This window comes from Taudactylus pleione, unplaced genomic scaffold (genome assembly GCF_031769625.1).
Source record: "Taudactylus pleione unplaced genomic scaffold, aTauple2 ptg000391l, whole genome shotgun sequence".
NCBI lineage: Eukaryota > Metazoa > Chordata > Amphibia > Anura > Myobatrachidae > Taudactylus > Taudactylus pleione.
The window spans coordinates 11057342-11077895 of record NW_028284792.1 but is presented as its reverse complement, the minus strand read 5'-3'; positions in this window follow the sequence as shown (position 1 = coordinate 11077895).

Sequence of the window (20554 nt, the reverse complement as noted above, 5' to 3'; positions counted from 1 at the left end):
AAGGGGCGGATGTTGGTAATTGACCTTCCAGATGGCGTTTGTGTGTTCTCCTGTCCTCCGACATCCAAAACCTGACCTTCCTTTTGTGGTTGAAGTGGATACTTATGTGAAATTGGAGTAGGGGCCATTCTTTCTCAGAGGGATTTGGAAGACGATAAATTGCACTCATGCGCAATTTTGTCACATAAATTTCAGTCAGTGGAGAGAAATTATGATGTGGGCAACTGAGAGCTTCTGGCCAATAAGTGGGTGTTTGAGGATTGTCGGCACTGGTTAGAGGGGGCTAACCATGTTGTTTCATTGTTGACGGATCATAAAATTCTGGCTTATATCGAGACTGCCAAGAGACTGAAATGCTAGACAAGCATGATAGGCCCTGCTTCACCTGCTTCAACTTTAGCATCTCCTTTTGACCTGGGTCTAAGAATGTGAAGGCAGATAACCTTTTGCTTAGCTTTTCTGTTGGTCGCTTTCCTACTGTTGGGGAAGAAACCATCATTCCGACTTCTCGGATTCATTTGGCCTTGACAAGAACCTTGGCGAAATTTCTTAGGCGGTGCCAGTCTGAAGCTCCTCCTGAGATGCCCCCAGGATTAATTTTTGTACCGGAGGGGATATTAAGGCAGTTCTTAAGGATTTCCACTTGTACAAGTCTGTTGGTCAACCAGGCATTTCCAAGACTCTTGAACTTCTTTCCCGCTCTGTCTTGTGGCAGTCCATGTCTCGTGACATTCATGAGTTTGTGGCAGCTTGTGATGTCTGTTCCAGGAACAAGGCTCTCCTTTTTACACTCCTTCTGGCCTGTTATATCCATTACCAACTCCTCTCAAGCCATGGACGCATATTGTGATGGACTTCTTGGTGGATCTTCCATAGTCTTCCTGCTGCACGGTCATCTGGACCATTGTAGACTGTTTCTCCAAAATGGTACATTTTGTTCCTCACAGCAAATTGCCCTCAGCCAAAGAATGGACAGTACTCTTTGTGCAACATGTTTTTAGGTCTCCTGGACTTCCCTTAGACATCGCATCTGACTGTGGTACCCAATTCATTGCTCAGTTCTGGAGGTGCTTTTGTGCTGATCTGGGCATCAATGTCAGCCTGTCATCAGGGCACCAACTAGGAGTGCTCCTCCAGTCCAATGGGCAGATGGAGCAGGCCAATAATTCTCTGGAGCAGTACCTCTGTTGCTTCTTTTTCAAATGTCAAGACAACTGGATGTCTCTGTTGCCTTTCGCTGAGTTTGCTTACAACAACTCCTGCCATTTTACTTCCTCAGTCTCTCCATTTCGGGATTCATCCTAGGAGCAATTACTTTGAGACTTCAACTACCACAGCTCCTTCTCCTTTGTCTGTTCCAGGTTATGGTTAGTCTGGAAGAAAGTACATCAGTCTCTTCTTCAAGCTTCTGGTCATTCCAAGGTCTGGACGACAGACATCCTAGGCCCTGTAGTCTCAAAATGGGGAACTTGGTTTGGCTGTCCACCAGAAACATTAACCTGCGCCAGAGATCACAAAAGTTAGGACCCAAGTTCATTGGTCGGTCCAGGTTTATTTTTCAAGTGAATCCTGTGGATTTCCAGCTGAAGTTACCCTGGACTCTCAGGATCAATAAAACTTTCCATTATTCTCTCCTGAAAACGTTTTTTCTCTCCACCAGATTTTCTCCTAGGCATTCTTTCAGACCTCCACCAGTATGTCTCCAGGGATGCCAGGAATTTGTCGTGGAAAAGATCTTGGACTCCAGAATTTCTAGAGGATGTCTTCAGTTTCTTGTGCACTGGAAGGGGTTTGACTGGAGGAGCACTCCTGGATTCCTGAAAGGTCGTTGCATGCCCCTGCCCTGAAGATAAAATATTTGAGAACTTTCCTGACAAACCAGAGTCTAGGGGTTCTTTAACCCCTCATCAAGGGGGGGGTACTGTCACAATCTGCCGCACTCTTGGCGAGCTTTCGCTGAAACTCCTCCTACCTCCTGTCATCATGCTGGGATCGATCTGGATTGGCTCCTGCTTCTATTTCCTCCTGGTGTGAATGCTGCTCCGATACCGGTGATAGCGTTTCACTTGTTTCCGGTTGTGGTCAGTCTCCTGTTGTGTTACCAGTCGAGTTCCAGTTATCCTGTCAGCCTTATTTCTTGCCTGCCATTTGTACCATCGAGGCATCACGGTCCACATAACATCTGCCACCTGCCGCTTGTGCGATCTAGGCAGCACAGTGTATAATCCATCTCCCAGCCGCTTGTGTCATATCGGCGGCACACAGTGCACTCGCAGCCCTGAGTGCGCAACCCAGCGTCCAGCGGCTTGTGTCAACCCGGTGACACAGGTTGCACCTCAGCATCTAAATTATGCAACCCAGCATACCATTGCTTGTGTCAACTTAGCGGCACAGGTCGGTACTTAGTGTCCAATGTATACAGCTTACCATCGCTTGAGTCAACCCGGCGACATAGGCCAAACCTCAGCATCCTCAGTTCGCAACCCAGCGAACCAATGCTTGTGTCAACCCAGCAACACAGCCAAGGCATACCAGCCCTCAAGGCTGCTACATGGCCCAAAGGCTGTATCTTGTTCATGGTCCACAGGCTGCTATCAGCCAAGGCACACCAAGTCCTCAAGGCTGCTACATGGCTCAAAGGCCGCATCTTGTTCACGGCCCACAGCCTGCTACCAAACAAGGCATACCAGCCCTCAATGCTGCTACACAGCCCAAAGGCCGCACCTTGTTCATGAGCCACAGCCCGCATCCAGCCAAGGTTTCCAGCCCTCAAGGCTGCTACACAGACTAAAACTACCTAACCCTTCTTGACTAAATGTACGATTCCTAACAATTTGGTATTAGTGACACAAATCTACATTGGATTATTATAGACTTTTATATGTAGAGAGGTATATAAAGCTCTACAGTACTATATTTAGAATACAGTAATTCACTTCTTTAATATTGAGAAAAAGTACAGTATTTTTGTATACCTTTATTTTAAAACATTTATTTTAAATATATAGTGTAATATAGTATATTACATGACTAGCTAACAGTCAATTCAGATATAAATTAAGGTCTGCTTTCATACTACCATATATTTTATGACTATAGTATACAGTATGGATAGTCAGACCTCATCTCTATTATACAGTATTTATACAGTACCTCTTAAAATTTTGCTTTGAATTTCATTTTAAACTTACATTTCCAGACCTCATAGGAACATTTGAGTATGTGAGCCAGCAATGTTGCTCTAGCCTCTTAGGCAACCCCAACACACCCTTTTGCTCTCAAAAGAGAAGAGCAAGGCTTTGATATAGTACTGTACATGCATCTTGACAGCAGATCATTGGCTTTATGCAAGTGTTTTTCAACCATTGTGCCAAGGCTAGTGGGCAGGCTTGGACACACACTCGAATGGTGTTGGATACACACTGGACTGCTTAGTCTAAGCAGTGCAGAAAATACACTTGCCCAGCCCCTGGCACAGAAAAGATACATCCCACGCTGTTATGCACACCACTCACACAGCATTAACTTCATTGGTGTGACTGTGTGAAGCAGCTTCAGCAGGATCCCACCAAAGAAATCTGAGCCTGACTGAGGATAGCGGACCAGATCAGTGTGACACTGAACTGGGAGCATTTATGTAATCTAAGGGAAACAACAAAGTGGCATATGGTGATCTACATAGCACTAAGATGTGTGTGGCATAATGTGATCTAAGGGGCACTACCATGTGGTATAATGTTATCTAAGGGGCACTACCAGGTGGCATAATGTGACCTAAGTGGTACTACTATGTGGCATAATGTAAGCTGGGTGAATTCCAACATGTCCCATGTTTTACTGCACAATCAACTTAGTGGTGCAATTTTTTTTCAAAAATGACAGGGCTGTGCAGGATATGCTCTCTGTTACCCAAAAAATTTCTGGACATTTTTGCCATTCAGAAAGCACATGTAGAAGATTGCAGCACCTGCAAGAAATGTTGAATTTGCCCTGCCACAATCTGAAGCAAGAGGTAGTGACAAGGTGGAACTCCAAAGCTAAACAGCGAACTATGACTATGGAGGAGAGGGAATGTACCTTACTTAAGCTCAGTGGAAAATACTTTCTGTGCAAAGTGCTGAAACCCTTTAAAGTAGTCAGCTGTGAAGTGAGTTCAGACACTGCCAACTTTAGTCAGTTAATTCCCCAGGATGAGCTGAAACAAAGCGATTCCACTAAGTATGTTGGACTTGTAAATCAAGTCCTTTATTCACTTCTCAAGGATACAAGGATTGTCAGGCTCTTACAATCGGATCAATACATTTTGGTGACAGTGCTGGATCATAGGTTTAAGCCATACATTGTGTCTTTCTTCCCAATGTACACCGATCTGAAGAGATGCAAAGAGCTGTTTGGTTAGAAAATTGTCAGCTAAAGTGGAATGTGATGCAGTGATGGCTTTTACTTCAGTTTCTCCAGCGAGTGCATCCTCCGAGTAAAAACTGAACTTTCCCAAAGACCCACTGCTGATGCAGATGAGTCAACACAACCATGTTTTGACATCTGGTTGGGTCTAAAAGAATTTCCTACAATTATTGAGACCTTTACTGTGACTCCATCTTATACGGTCTCCATTCAAAGAATGGTTAAGGACTATTTTACATTTTTTAATGATAGCATCCAATTAGGCATGTCAGACAGTTTGTTTGACTACTGGCAGGAAATACAGGGAATTTGGAGGCCCTTGCATAATCTGGCTTTGCTTTACTTGAGCTGCCCACCCTTTAGTGGTACTCAGAAAGAGCTTTCAGCATTGCCGGGAACCTTGTCAGCGATTGGCATAGGAGGCTACTTCCACAAAAGTGGAAAAGATGATGTCCATCTAAAGAAACTACAAATTCTATGAGGAAAACCTTTACCGCCAATTACATCCAAACATTACAGAGGCACCTGTAGTGGTGGATTCCAGTGGGGACAAATTATTATTGTGTGAAGATGATGTACACACTGATGAGGGTGAGAAATCTGATCATGATGGTGACAACATCTTGTCTCTGTAAAGCCAGTTTGTGCACGACACATAGAAATCATTGCCAGCAATGTCAGCTGCCCATTAGTAGCTTGTTTTGTGGGAGCTCAAACAAACCAATCGCTTCATGATTGAGCATATTGTTGATCAAGGTGTTAGTGGTGAAGATGGCAGGTGCTTGGATCTAGCAGAGAGAAGGGAGATAGTTGATGCTGGACTGCTTGTTGTTACTTTATTAGCCAAGGTTTCTGAATTATGCAAAACAGGGAGGAGGTTCCTAGATGGTTAAGGTCCCTACCTCTTACAATTGTTGTCCGGATTTGGGTAGAAATAATTCCACAAACAACATCATCATCAACAACATCTTCATCAACAACATCCTCATCATCAAAATCCTCATCGGCAACATTCTTATTAGCGTCAGCTACACAAATATCCTCCTCATCTTGGTGCACTTCCACAGAAGCATCCTTGATTTATATGGCCGGGATGTACTAACCTTGCAGTGTACATCCCACCAGTCACTGCAAAATTTGTAATTGCATATGTATTAACATATGCAATTAGTATTGCCAAGGACAGTTCTTGCGACAAGAGCTGCCCTTAGTGCAGCTGCTCAACCCAGGTGATGGGGTCTCCGCATGTCTCCTCCCCCTCTTAGCCCTGGAAACTTCCTGCTGGTGACCTCTGCAGGATGTCCTGGGCTCCTCCTCCTCCTCTCCTGCCCCTGGAAGAAGAATAGGAGAAGGAGGTGAGGGACCCAGGAGGAGCACAGTCTGTCACACGGGAGGCTGAGGTGAGAGGGGACCTGCAGGAAGAGGTAAAGGGCAGCGAGGCAGCGGCAAAGCAGGGGGGAGCAGGATGCGGTAAGAAGCCCATAGGCTTCTGTAGGGTAATGCCAGAAATACCTGTTGTTACCCTCCGCATCCAAAATCGAGCAGCCGGGGCTTAGTATATATGAAACTGCAGTAAAAACCCTTAAACCTGTGTTTTCACTGCATTTTTTCTTTAGTACATCCTGGCCATGTCAGCATGTTCACTTGTGCTTACTGTACATCATCTTAAGAGGCAGGCCCATCAGTCATAAATAAAGGCCAAGGCCTTAGCCTTTCCTTGCTACTTGGTGTGGTGAAAGGCATATTGCCAATTTATGTCTTTCTGTAGCTAACTTTCCTTTAGATGTTTTTTTCTTTACCACTGTGAAAGATTGCTTCTTTGATTTTAAATGCCCTGACTTAAGCAATGTATGCCCTTGGGCATCGGTTTTAGTAGATGACATACTAGTATCATCATGACTGGTGGCACTGGCAGCATCTCCAACACTAGTATGTGTTACCTGCTCTCCTCTCAGTCTCAACTGATCATTCTCCATATCAACAAACACGAATGAAGTGGGGTACAGCACACACGTCAATTTGTACCAATTTTATATAATATTTGGCAGTAATAAATGACCTAAAGTGTCACAATATATTTTATGAATACACTGCGCTACCACTTACAGTGTCACAATATTTTTTATGAGTAAGACACTGCACTACCACTTACAGTATCACAAAAAATTTTATGAATAATATACTGCGCTACCACTTACAATGTCACAATATTTTTTATGAATAATATACTGCGGTATCCCTTACAGTGTCACAATATTTTTTATGAATACACTGTGCTACCACTTACATTGTCACAATACATGTATATTACACTGCAGTTCCACTTACAGGGTCACAACTCACAATACGTGTATGAATATTACACTGCAGTCTGACCGGCAGCATCACCGTAAAAAAAATAATAATATAGTACACTGGGGTACAGCACAAAAATAAAAATATTTTTAATTACATTATTAGCGTTTATTTTTTTACACTGGGAAACCTTGGAAGGACAGAACACCCCTGGATGGAAACAGCATCCCCTGCCCCTGGGTGGACACATAAGCCCCTGGATGGACACAGCAGCCCCTGCCCTAGATGGACACAGTAGCCACTTGATGGACACAGCAGCCCCTGCTCTGGATGGACAGAGCACCCCTGGATGAATACAGCAGCTCCATCCCCTGGATGGACACAGAAGCCCATGGATGGACACAGCAGTCCCTGCACTGTATGGACACAGCAGCCCATGGATGGACACAGCAGCCCCTGCCCCTGGATAGACACAACAACTCCTGGATGGACACAGCAGCCACTGCCCCTGGATAGACACAACAACTCCTGGATGAACACAAAAGCCCCTGCCTTGTATGGACACAGCATCCCGTGGATAGACACAGCAGCCACTGCATATGGATAGACACAGCAACTCCTGGATGGACACAATAGCCCCTGCCCTGGATGGACACAGCAGCCTCTGGATGGACACAGCAGCCCTTTCCCTGGATAGACACAGCAGCCCCTGGATGTACACAGCAGCCACTGCCCCTGGATGGACACAGCAAAACCCTGGATGGACACAGCAGATGCTGGATGTACACAGCACCCCTCTTCTCAATAAACTCTCCACAGCTGGAGTGAATTTGCGCCGATGACCGGGAACCTTTATAGTAACCAAAACCTGCAAGAGGATGATGTTTTGCCTTGTTTTGGGATCTGAGTCAGGCTGGAAAACCCAAGCCGGACTCGGATCCTAGCCCAGATTGCGAACTTCTGGTGGGTCTAGTTCTCTGAGAACTGGACCCGCTCATCTCTAGTTTAGAAAAACAGTGTTTTGTGTCCAGGCAGGCACTGTTAAAAAAAAGCCATTAGGAGCACTGTGTTTAAGCGGCACTGTGGTATTTAAAAAAAAAAACAACAGCATAGGGTGCTGCTGCCATAGGTGCACTATGAGGCACTGCATTGTGTGTTCAGGCACTATGTTAAAAAAAAGCCATTAGGACCACACTATGTATTCTTCAGGCACTGTGGTAAAAAACTAAAATAAAACACTGGTGTTTGCACTGTGTTAAAAAAGGATTTTTAGAGTGTCATTACTAGGAGCCTGTGAGGTACTGTGTTGTGTGATCAGGCACTGTGTGAAAGAAAAAAAGAAATAATGAAGCACTGTGTTATAATATTTTAAAATTAAACTCTTGCGGGTTTCTTTTCATTATGGGCTGTTTGAGGGCATTGGTGGCGGTCTTTTCCAATAGATAAACATTTATAATGGTTATTGCTCTAATACATTACTAATTTGCATCACATTTTTAGCAGAAATAAAGCTGTGCCTCAAAAAATATAAAAAAATACAGAATTATGGAGCATATTTAGTATTATTTGGTAATATAGAAAAAAAAATATTAATCAATTATTTAATCAATCGATCAATCAAATATTTTCCTGTCTTCCAATACGTATATACTGTACATACTCCACCTCAATTTCCCTGTACTGCCCTCACACCTCAGAGAGAGAGATCCCTCATACTCAGACTCTCTAGTGCACCTCATTAATGTACTACAGGGATGTGTTACCCAATTAAGAAGGAGGGAAAGGGGTGAAGTATGGCCAACTTTTTTGGCAGCCCTTGTCAGGAATCCTTGACTATGCTTTTATGACTTTTTCACTTCTCAGTTGCTGCAAAACAACTCTCGCAAGGCCACATCTCAATTTTAATATTCTCAATTAATCAATCAATCGATTGATCAATCTTTTTTACTTGCCTTCCACTACATACTCCCTCCCTCCACTTCCCTGTACTGGCCTCTAGCCTCTGAGCTAGTTCCCCTCATACTCACAATCTCTGGTGCACCTCATAAATGTACTACATGGGTGTGTTACTCAATTAAGAAGGGGAGAGAAGGGAGGGTAGTATGGCCAGCTTCTCTTGCAACCCTTGTCAGGAATCCTTGGTTTTTAACATTGTATTCTTTTATTGCTGTTTCTCTTCTCAGTTGCTGTAAAACTGCTTTTGCAAGGCCACATCTCAATTTTTTTTAATTAATCAATCGATTGATCATTAATTGATCCACCTCCATTTCCCTGTACTACCCAAGGGTCTCTATCTGATCTAGTTCTTGATTAATGAAAACATTCTCTCTATGGGGTCTTATAGTTTATATTAAACTGTTATCTTGTCTGCCACTGCTGTGCCTTAATTTTTATAGATGTGCTATAAACTAGGGATGAGCGGGTTCGGATTTACTTGGATTTACTCGATTCTCAAAATGGCATTTTATTGGCTATCGGCTATCACGTGTTTTGGATAGCCAATAAAATAAATCCGAACTAATCCGAACTTGCAGTAAAGTGGCGATAAGAACCGAGTTAATCCGATCCCGCTCATCCCTACTTTAAACTGCTGTGTGTTTGTGCTGTTGCTCTGTTGCTTAGCCAGCCAGGCAGCCTTCGGCCAATATTGATGAACAATATTGTGAGCTGAGAGGTGGTCAAAAATGACTGGAAATTACTGGGAATGAATGTTATTGAGGGTAATAATACTGTAGGAGTAAAATCAGGCCCAAATTATATGAATTTAGCAGTTTTTAACAATTATTTAAAAAAATCCAGATCCAAAACTAAAACATGCATGAATGGTTTTTCAAAACCAAAACACAATGGTGAATTAGAACCAAAGCCAAAACACAGGGGTCCGCGCACATCTCTATATTATATTATTGTTATATTTGTGTTCAGGAAACATACAGTATAATCTGTACATTTTGTTTAGATATGCATCTGGATATTTTGTTACAGGATGCTAATTTCTTTATCAATTATGGCATTTTCAAATGCTTGTTAGAGATGTGCAGTTTGATTTTTGTGGAAACCGACCACACCCAAACTTCTAGGTTCTGAGTGGAAATGACTCCCAACTCTGGTCCTCTCACCAAGCTCGGATCTCAGAATGGTACAAAACATAATCTCTCCAGAAATGTCAGATCTTGTGTGTTTTGGATTACATATTACAGTCGCTCCCTTGTGATCAGGTGCCATTTTACAAAGGAGACAGTAGTGACAGGGTGTTTGCTTAGTTGGTCTAAAAAACTGCACACATCCTAGGTCTGCACCCCACTCATATTTAACCTATTTGGAATTCATTTTTTCATTGCTGTGTAAGCTTCATTATCTGTTGAATTATATAAACCTTCTCTATTTTCTTTTCATGTTCCAAGGAATTATCTAAAGAATACATGAGGAGAAGGCAGCCACCTTTAAAGTGGATGTAAGGTCTGACACTTCATATTGACTCCAGGCAGAGCATCTTTTATTTGTGTCTATTAAAATATTTTCATTCTATTTTTCATTATATCTACTGGAAATGAATGTTGTTGATGTTTAGCTGTTTTTATCAATTTTAAAGTAAACCAAAACCAAAATATTTAAGGGGGGTTTGGTCAAAACCAAAACACGATGAAGATTTAGTACTAAAAGCAAAACACTGTGGTCTGCACACATCTCTAAAGCATGTGTGGTTGCTCAGCAACATGGCTTTTGTGTTCTGATGGCAAGATACTATAGATGTTAAACAAGCCTGATTCAGCATTTATTTCTATTGCCACTTTAAATCTATCAAAACAATATACAAAATATGAGACAGTAGAGAGCACACAGAACTACATAAATAAATAATTGGCTGAGACAGGCAACCCTTCTGCCTCAGCCATTGAGCTGTTTCCTCCATCGAAGTCAATGGTGAGAACCGCAAAAGTAACCTTAAGTTATCTTTCCAGTTCTCACCATTGAAGTCAATGGTTGGAACTGTTAATTGGCTGAGAGGCAGAAGGTTCACCTCTCTCAGCCAATGAGTGTGCAGCACCAGGATTTCTATAGTGAAATCCCATGGCGAGCCTTCATTCAGGTAGTACTGCCCTTAGAGGACAGTACTTATGTCTGCTGGTCCGCATACTTTCGGTTTGTTTTTTTACCAAGCCCTATGAATGCCTACTTTGAAATGAAGAGGACGTGATTCACGGATAGGAAGAGGTGAGTAAGCATTTTTTTACAGGTACCTATGGATTCCTAATGGAGAAGGGGACATGATCGGCTTCAGGCATACATAAGTGAGTATGTGAGAAAGTTAGTGAGAGTGTGCATGAATGTTTTATTAAACTTTTACTTTCATGGTCTGTGGTTTTTAAAGTATTTATTTTGCAGTGGAACAACAGGTAGCAGTGGGACCGTAATGACCAACATGCTGGTACTTGTGGTTCTCCAAGTACCAGTATGCGAGGAAAGCTTGCAGGGACCTGTAGTTCTACAGCAAAAGATAATACTTTTAACTCTTTCAGTTGCACCACACTTTACATAATCAACCCAGCACCCCCCCACTCCAGGGGTGCCAGGGATAACCTCGGGCTATCAACCTACGCCTAGGGTGTCCTGGAGAGGAGGACCCCTTTTTTGGGGGCTCTCCAGCTCCCCAAGGATCACTGGCCTGGGCTGACTAGCGGTCAAGGGTGATGCTTTGACTGTGGGACCCAGTGAAAGGGTTCCCCTGGCTGTGGCATTACCCCCTGCTAGAAACAGTTCAGTGCTGGTTATGGAAATTACAGGGGACCCCTATGCTTTTTGCCCAATGTATTTCCAGTACCAGGACTGGATCAGAGCCCAGTGCTGGTTGTGGTAAATACAGGGGATCCCTACATCATTTTCCCCCTGTATTTTGGCAACCAGGGCTGGTTCTGAATAGCCTGGTGCTGGTTGTGCTTAATACAGGGGACCCCTAGGTAATTTTTCCCCTGTATTTAGCACAATCAGTCCTTGGTTTCTAAAGCTCGGTGCTGGTTTTCCTTTTGGGGAGGGGGCCACACCATTTTTATTATTGTTACACAGGTTTTAATTTTTTTGAACAAAGTAACATAGATGGAACTCACTGATCTGTCCCTGCATCTGTGTTTATTTTTTTACACAGATGCATGCATCATGGATCTCCCTGAACCATTCATTCATCTGTTTGTTCGAGTTGGTCAAAATTGAATGCTAAATACAAATGAATAATGCAAATGATATCAAATGAATACACCATCAAACAGCACGAATGACAGCAACTCGGCAGCTTAGTAAAATGAGTAACCTGTTCAAAAATTGAAACACATGAATACGGACAATGTAATCCGAAATTGATCTGAGATGATATTGATAAATTTACCCCTTAGTGTCTGTTTTACAAAACATATGTCTTTTAAGAAAACATTTTTTTTCTATAATACACAAAACTTGTTTATAACTACTTCCACATGCAGTGGAACTAAATTTTTAATGAAAGTAAGCTGTGTGTATATCCAGTAAAGTGTAATAGTTAAGCAGGTTCTAACTGTATTTACAGTGGCTAGCAAACAATATATCAATAAGTGCATTTTCTTTATACTGTTCATGTTCAGAGATAAAAGAAAAAAGTAGAGCTACAGTATGCAATTCCATCATCTGCTTTTAGATGTAGAAAGGGTTGAAGTACCCTTGTATGTCTCTTTGCTGCTTGTCTCTGTTTCTTGCATCTTATCATTGCAATTGTTTAAAACACATTTATTTTGCTCATATCTTCATTCGTTCTAATTAGAAGTGTCTGAATGTTGAGACTTGCAATATATGAGGCTTGTCTCCACCCCCTATTTAAATTTAAGCCCTTGCGGAAAAATTCCTGTGATTGGCTTAAATTTAAATAGGGGGTGGAGACAAATGATGCGAATCACATAATTAAGCCACGCCCCTTGCACGGACACCCACGGTCACCGCAGAAATTCTAATTCTGCCCACTTCACTAGAAAGTGGGCAGAATGCAGGAGAAATGTCTACCCTTCTGGGTGTGTGGGGGGTTACCCGAAAAATCGTGAGCCTCCCGCATATAATGCATCAATGACATGAATCACCAGGCCCCACCCCCATTGCCACTCACCTGCCTCTCCTCCCAGGGCTTCTCCCGGGGATGAGACAGCAAAGGTAGGCAACTATGATTATATATATATATATATTGAAAGGGAAGCACTTCGAAGGGAATGGAAAAGATAGTTTATTTGAGTTGAAATCTGCGAAGGATGGCTGGAATATAGTGTGATATATATGAAGGAATAGTGATGTATGCAGATGTATGTGAACAAAGCCTGAGACCACTTAGAATGAAAACAAGAAAAATATATAATCAAACCAACACAGAAGACGGAACACAGCGCTAGTGTCCGTGCACTGCAGAGTCAACAAGTGATTATCCAAGTCAGCGGAGCCAGAGGGAGGTCGTGGCATTAAACACCCAACATCCAACAAGTATTTAGGATAAGACAGGGATAGCTACCCACACCATTGCACACTGCCAGCGGGCACCTAAATCACCATCAAAAAGAGTTTGTAAACATTATTTATGTGAATTGCTGATTTACTTTATTTTATTATTTAGTATTTGTTTTTCTACATGCATTTTTTCATTTCCATTCCATATTTTTCTTTAGTACAGTTTTATTCCATTTTATATAATTCCTCATTCCATTATTATTTACTATAGTATAACAAACACAATTATTGGGAACATTATCACTCACTCCTACATTCTGTTGGTTTGATTATATATTTTTCTTGTTTTCATTCTAAGTGGTCTCAGGCTTTGTTCACATACATCTGCATACATCACTATTCCTTCATATATATCACACTATGGACCTCATTCAGAGTCTCTCGCTAGATGCGATCGCTCGCCCCAGCGTATGCAAATTTGTCAAAGTGACACCACGGGAAGCGATCGCTCACCAAGGCATAAGCATGCCCACCATGTCTTAGCGAGAAGCCAGCGTACGCCCAATCTCACAGGCAGAGCCGCCCACCAGCACATGTCATCTCCAGGAAGTGTATTAAAACATTGGTACATCAAGGACAATCAGAAGCAATCGCAGCGCTTGTGGTTGCCTTACACTACCACAAGCACTGCGAGGACTTCAGTGTTAAAAAACAGGCATGTGACATGTACTATGATGCTGCATGTTAATTATGCACGCCTCTAAAATGGCATTGACACACTCAGGCACGCCTGCGTTCGCACCTCCTCTCCCCCGTTATTATTGTCCTGCCCCTGTTACCACCCACAAACGGCCTCTCCTGTCACTCATTTCACTGGGCTGTCTTTGCTAGGCGAGCGAGCGGCCTGCGATTGCACAGAGTACTTTGCGCATGAGCAGAACGAAGCGTAATACACAAACCATCATGCCGCTTGCGAGCGCACAGCGCTAGTGAAAGACTTTGAATGAGGTCCTATATTCCAGCCATCCTTCACAGATTTCAACTTGCTCATATAAACTATCTTTTCCATTCCCTACGAAGCGCTTCCCTTTCAATATATACATTTTCTACTCCCAATTTTTTAATTGGAAGCAGGGAAGCAGCTAGCCAAACTTCAGGTGCGCTACTATTATTATTTTATTTACAAACTATGATTATATCTTTACAGTACATTGATGTAATTAGAATTCACAATAATATGTTGTGGCAAACACATGTTTATGATTACAGGTTGGAAAATTATAGCTTCATTCTATCTCTACTAAACAACATTGTAGTCCTAGAGCAAGAAAATAATAGTGATTTTCTAGTGAAGCCCCTTTTTATGGGTGGGTAGTAAAATGTTGTTAGTACATTAGTGCACCTATTCTCCACATAATGGGCCTGATACTGAATTGGAAGTAAAACAAAAAAGAGCAAGTACTGTAACTGTGTACCTGGACAAACCATGTTGAAATTGCAATGCAAGGGGTGCAAATACATTTATTTTCTAAATGCAGTGTAATTACTGGCTGCTGTTGCATGTAGCCCACAAATGCTGGACAGCTTTATTTTTCAGTGCAATTTATATTTGGGTTTATACACACCCCTCTCAAATCTATATCTCTGCACATTTTAAATTGTTCGAAACTGCATTTCAACATGGTTTTATGGTGCACAGTTACACTGTTTTGATTTACTCCCACCTCAGAATCAGGCACAAGACCTTTTGGCTTCTTCTAACTTTCTGTATCCTGGGATTTATTGGCGGAAATGCACAAAAGGGCCCTTATATAACAAATTTGAAACAGGTATAATGGGTGCAGGGTGTGTGGTGCACATGGGTGCAGGGTGTGTGGTGCACATGGGGGAGCACACTGCACACCATTCACTTATAGTTAATAATATACTTACCTCTCAGTACCGGACCAATGCTGCAGAGCAGCAAAAACTCACTGGGAAAATGGTGACGGACATTTACTCAGTGATCTGCGCATGTGCAGAAAACTTGTCTCAGGAAAAATAGGCGCAGGGCACCATTTGCCGGGGACCTGCTCATGCGCAGTATATTCTGGCATGAAGCCAGAATCTACAGCGCTCAGTGGGCTGACAGAGAGGAGGGGGCCACACAAAGGCTGCACATGGGCCCCCTCCTCTCTTAAAATGCCCCTGCTAAGAACATAATTATAATTCACCACTAAGTATTATTATGGGTGCAAGCTCAAAGGACATATGTTATAGGGTCTGAGGAGCTCAGTCAGACCTGCTCACTAGATGCGTATGCTCGCTGCTAACGTATGCAAATTCGGCTAAGTGATGGCATGGCAGGCGATTGCAATGCAAGGCATAAGCACGTCCACTCTGTCCTGGCGTGCGATCGCTTTGTGTATGTAGATGCCCACCAGCCTGTCTTAAGACTCCCACTTGCGCACATCATCTCCAGGAAGTGTATGCAACCATCGGGAAAGTAGGTGCCATTGGAAGTGAATGCAGTGCTTGAGGTTGACTGTACCCTACTGCAAGCACTGCGAGCACTTCAGTGTAAAATCCAGCCAGGTGACTTGTACTATGATGCTGTCTTTTTATGCATGCCTCTGCAACGGCATTGAGATGCTCAGGCACGCCTGCGTTTGCACCTCCACTCCCCCGTTTCTAGTGGGCTGTCCCTGTCACCACCCACAAACGGCTTCTCCTGTCACTCATTAAGCTGGGCTGTCTATGCTCAGCGAGCGTATGCTTCCCGATCTCTCACACTGGTTCGCGCCCGTGCACTGCAATGCATACACATGCGCAGAATGCGAAAATTGGCCAGCTATGAGCGAACGCTTCTTAGCGACCTGGTCTGAATCAGGGCCTGAGTTTGAAAATGGGATTTTATTTTGTTTTCTTTGCCTTTGCAGGTTGGTTTAAAAAATCTTAGTATCAAATCACTCAGCAAAATCGCTGAAAAATATGACACTTTTTTTAAACTCCGACCTTATTAAGTCTCAATTAAATGCACTCTTTATTAAACACCTCCTACATAAGCTTATACATTGCAATGGTTATTAATTTTAGGATTATTCATTTAAACAGTAGAATAAAACTGAAACCGAGCAAAGTTCTGAGCAAAAGCTTTACCAGTATTCATTTTACTGAAAAGGGCAGTGTGAATTCACCTTAACATTCTCTGTGAAGTCATCAATAGTGTAGTGTCATCTATTAGTAAACACAAAATATAAACTTAAGGTGCCAAATGTACTGTTTGCATATCAGAAACTTAAGGAAGTGTGTATATCTGTTGATTTAATGGAACTTTTCTTTCCTCAGATTAATTTTGCCAATCCATACCCCTTACATTTGTTATCCAAGTTGTATGGCGTTACATCCCTGTTGTTCCCAAAATAGTTATGCCCCAATGAATAAAAAGAATCAAAATAGTGTAATAAAATACATATAGTATATGACTGGGGAAAGGCAATGATGTGTGATCACCACGTAAAGTGCCTATGTAATAACAATATACTGACCAAATAGACAATCAAAGCTCATCAGCAGTTATTTAATTTCCACCATGTATAGTTATGCAGATTCTTCACAGACTCATGTGGAAACAAGGATTTGTCCATATAGTGTAGTATATTTTATATAAAATATATCTTCTTAAAGAATTTCTACAAATGAAAAGACCGTACAAAATAAAATAAAATAAGTGATTCTCTGTGTTTCTTACAAAGGTACATCCATCAAATGGTAGCCCATCAGGAGCAAAGTCCTTCTATAATAGTCCATCCAAACAGAAAGTCCCATAAAGAGATAGCTGAATGGTTCAATAGTCCAAACAACGCTGTGGCAGCTTTAAAGTGTACAGGTGTAAAATAATAAATATTTCTCGTGAAGACTGGAATCCAGAATTCTGCAACTTTTACTTATTTGATAAGCCAATGCTGAGCTTAGAATTTCAAAGAAAATTAGATATTGTTTGACATAGAAATATTTCAGAACTGGTCAACAGAGCTGGATATACTCTGGATAAATGGTACAAAAAACAAATTAGTAATGACTGAATTTTAGAGAAAAATAAAACTTTGATATATTGATGAATTGATTAAATAAAAAAAGAGATTAAAGATTAAAAGATAGAACAAGATTATTGGTTTTGACAAACCAAAGCAAAAGATTACATATGTAAATATTATAAATATAAGGGTACCATTACTTGCAAGCGGTTAAATAAATATAGATGTATCCTAGTTTAATAATAATATTCTACATGTGACTAGTAAACAGTAGATGCTGATTGTCAAATAATGTTGTCAACAGTGCAGAAGATGTAAAATACTCATCTTACACATTCAAAAAATCACAATTCTGTTTTACATTCAATTTAGTAAGGGCACCATAAAATAAGTTCATTACCATGTAGCCTTTAGTCTCATCATTAAGATTTATGGTCATTTAGACGATACAATCTTTGATTTCCACTTTTACAGCATTTCAGCATCCTGCAGAATGCTTTGGCCTTAAATATGTATTCACAGAATTTATAGCTGGGATGACGATGGTCAATTCATTCTGCCAAATGAGGAATAATTTGAGTATTTCATTTAAATATTTCCCAAATTTTACTCGTTTGTCAGTAGCTGTTGTTTTTCTTATTATTGTTATTATTATTATTATTATTATTATTATTATTATTATTATTATTATACTTTATGTATATGGTACCACAATGGTTCCACAGCACCTTTGAAAATACATAAGCTAAATGATCACACAGAAAACAGTTATTAACAGTACCAAACAATGCAAGACAGGGACATGGTTTATACACATTGCTGAATTAGCAATCATAACTTTTATAAAAGCAGCAGGGCATCAGCAACCAAGTATTAGGTGCACTTGTGGGGAGATAGGAGTAAGTGAAAGTGTAAGTAAGGGAAGCAGGAGCACATGAGGGAAGAGGGCCTTGCTCGTGTGAGCTTATAATCTAAAGGGAAGTTTAGTAGAGAGGTGGAGAGTCTGATAGAGAGAGGGAGAGAATTACAGAGGTAGAATGCAGCATGGGCAAAATCTTGGATATGTGATTGGGAGGAAGTAATCAGTTGGCATGTGTGAAGGTAGATGAGGTCAGAGATGTAAATGGCAGAGGATTGGGTGAGGACTCTGAAAGTGAGAGTGAGAAGCTTGAATTGGGTTCTGAAGGGGAGGGGGAGACAGTGTAGGGCTTGTAGGAGATGGGAGGCAGATGTAGAACATATGGGGAGGACGATGAGCAAAGAAACAGGATTGAGGACAAATTTGAGTGGAGAGAGGTGGGAGTCAGGGAGGCCAGGTAGGAGAATTTTACAGTAGCCCAGTCTGAAGATTACCAGTGAGTGGATGAGGGTCTTAGTAGCATCCAGGATGAGAAAGGGTCTGATCCTGGAAATACTTGTGAGATGGGAATGACAGGACTGAATGTGTGATTTGAAGGAGAGGGAGGAGTCAACGATAACTAAAAGACAGCACACTTGGAGACTAGAGAAGACAGTTGTGCCATTAACAGATAATGAAATTGTGGTATGTATGGTTATGTGGGGGGTGAGAAGATTATCAGCTCAGTCTTAAACAAATTAAGTTTAAGAAAGTGCTGCTACATCAAGGAAGAGATAGCAGAGACACAGAAATAAGATTGATAAGAGAGGAGGAGAGGTCATGGGAGGAAAGGTAGATCTAAGTATCATCAGCATAGAGAGGATATTGGAGCTCAAAACATGGTTGGCAGCAAGGAAATCATTGATGATTTTCATGAGGGAAGTTTCGGTGGAGTAGAGAGGACAGAAGCCAGACTGAAATGTGACAAACAGGGAGTGGAAGAAAAGATGATAAGGTAGTTGTAAACAATATGCTGAAGGAGTTTGGCGGCAAAAGGGAGATGGGTCAGTAGTTGTAGAGAGTGTTGGGATCAAGGGTAGGTTTTTTTTTATAATTTGGGGAGAAGTGCATGCTTGAATGAAGATGGGACAGTGCTCAATGAGAGGCAGAAATTGAAGTGGTGGGCAAGATGGGAACAGGCAGCATAAGACAGATAGTGGAGGAGGTGGGAGAGGATAGGGTCAAGGGGGAAGTAGAATGGGGGAGCGCCATGACTTCCTCTCCAGTTACTGTACAGGGAAGAAAGATGTCAGAGTTGGTAAGATGGATGGTGAGGTGTGGTTGGGAAAGGAGGGGATGGAGTGCTGAGGCTATGGTGGAATGTGATGTCCTGACGTGCAGTATGGAGTACATTTTAGATCGAAATTAGGTGGTAGAGAGTGAGGAGGACAGTTGAGGAGGGAGTTGAAAGAGGCAAAGAGACACAGGGTTTGAGGACTGGGAGGAGCTGAGGTTCTTGAAATATGACAGTTTAGAGAGGGAAAGTGCAGCACTGTAGGATGAGAGCATACATTTTAAATGGAGGAAGTCTGTCTTAGAGCGTGATTTCCTCCACCACTTGCTCAGCAGTTCATAAACACTTTTGCAGGTATCTGGTATATTTGGAATGCCAGCATTAAGGTGTGGATCTGTAATGGTGAATAGTGATTGGCGGAACAATACAGTCTAGACCAGAAGTAAGCAGCTTGTTCAGGGCAGGAGAGATAGGGAATAGGGGAGAGAAGTGAGTCAAGCAGAGAGGATAAGGAAGCAGTGTCGAAAGGCTCACTTAGTATTAGGAACCTTAGGAGGCAGGGGTGGAAAAGGTGAAAGAGATATGTTCAAAGAGAGAAAGTGATGTTTAGAGAGAGAGAATGGGGAGTTCTGTAATCAGAAATATCACAACGGTGAGAGAAAACCAGATCAAGGGAGTGTCCACTCACATTGGAGGGTGAGGAGGTCTATTGGGACAAAATGATGATGTTAGTGTAAGGAGTTTAGAGGTAGTGGATTCTGTGTATATATCGATAGGAATATTGAAGTCATCTAGGATGAGGTCTTAAAAGAGTGATTGGGTGATCTAGGAAGTAATGTTGTCAAGGAATTTGGAGGTAGAACTCTAAGGTGAACAGGTTGGAAGAGGTGAATAGCATGAACCTTGAATGTAGAAAATGAGAGGAAAGGTAGGTATTCAGAGGGTATGAGCAAAGAGTATCTGGAGGATAGAACGACCTCAATGCCAATACCATGGCAACATCTGTGCTGGAGGATGTGAGAGAATGTGAGTCCCAGAGTAAAGAGCTGCGGGAGAAGTGGTGTCAGAGTGGGAAATCCAGGTTGCGGTGATGACTAGGAGATTGATGGAGTTGGAGATGAAAAGGTTTTGGGCAAGGACCAGTTTGTTACAGCCAGATCTGGCATGACCAGAGGGCACAGGAGAGGGGGACCAAGTTTGTGGGAGAGATGTGGATGAGATTATCAGGGTGCTGTAGCATGGAAGTGAGATTAA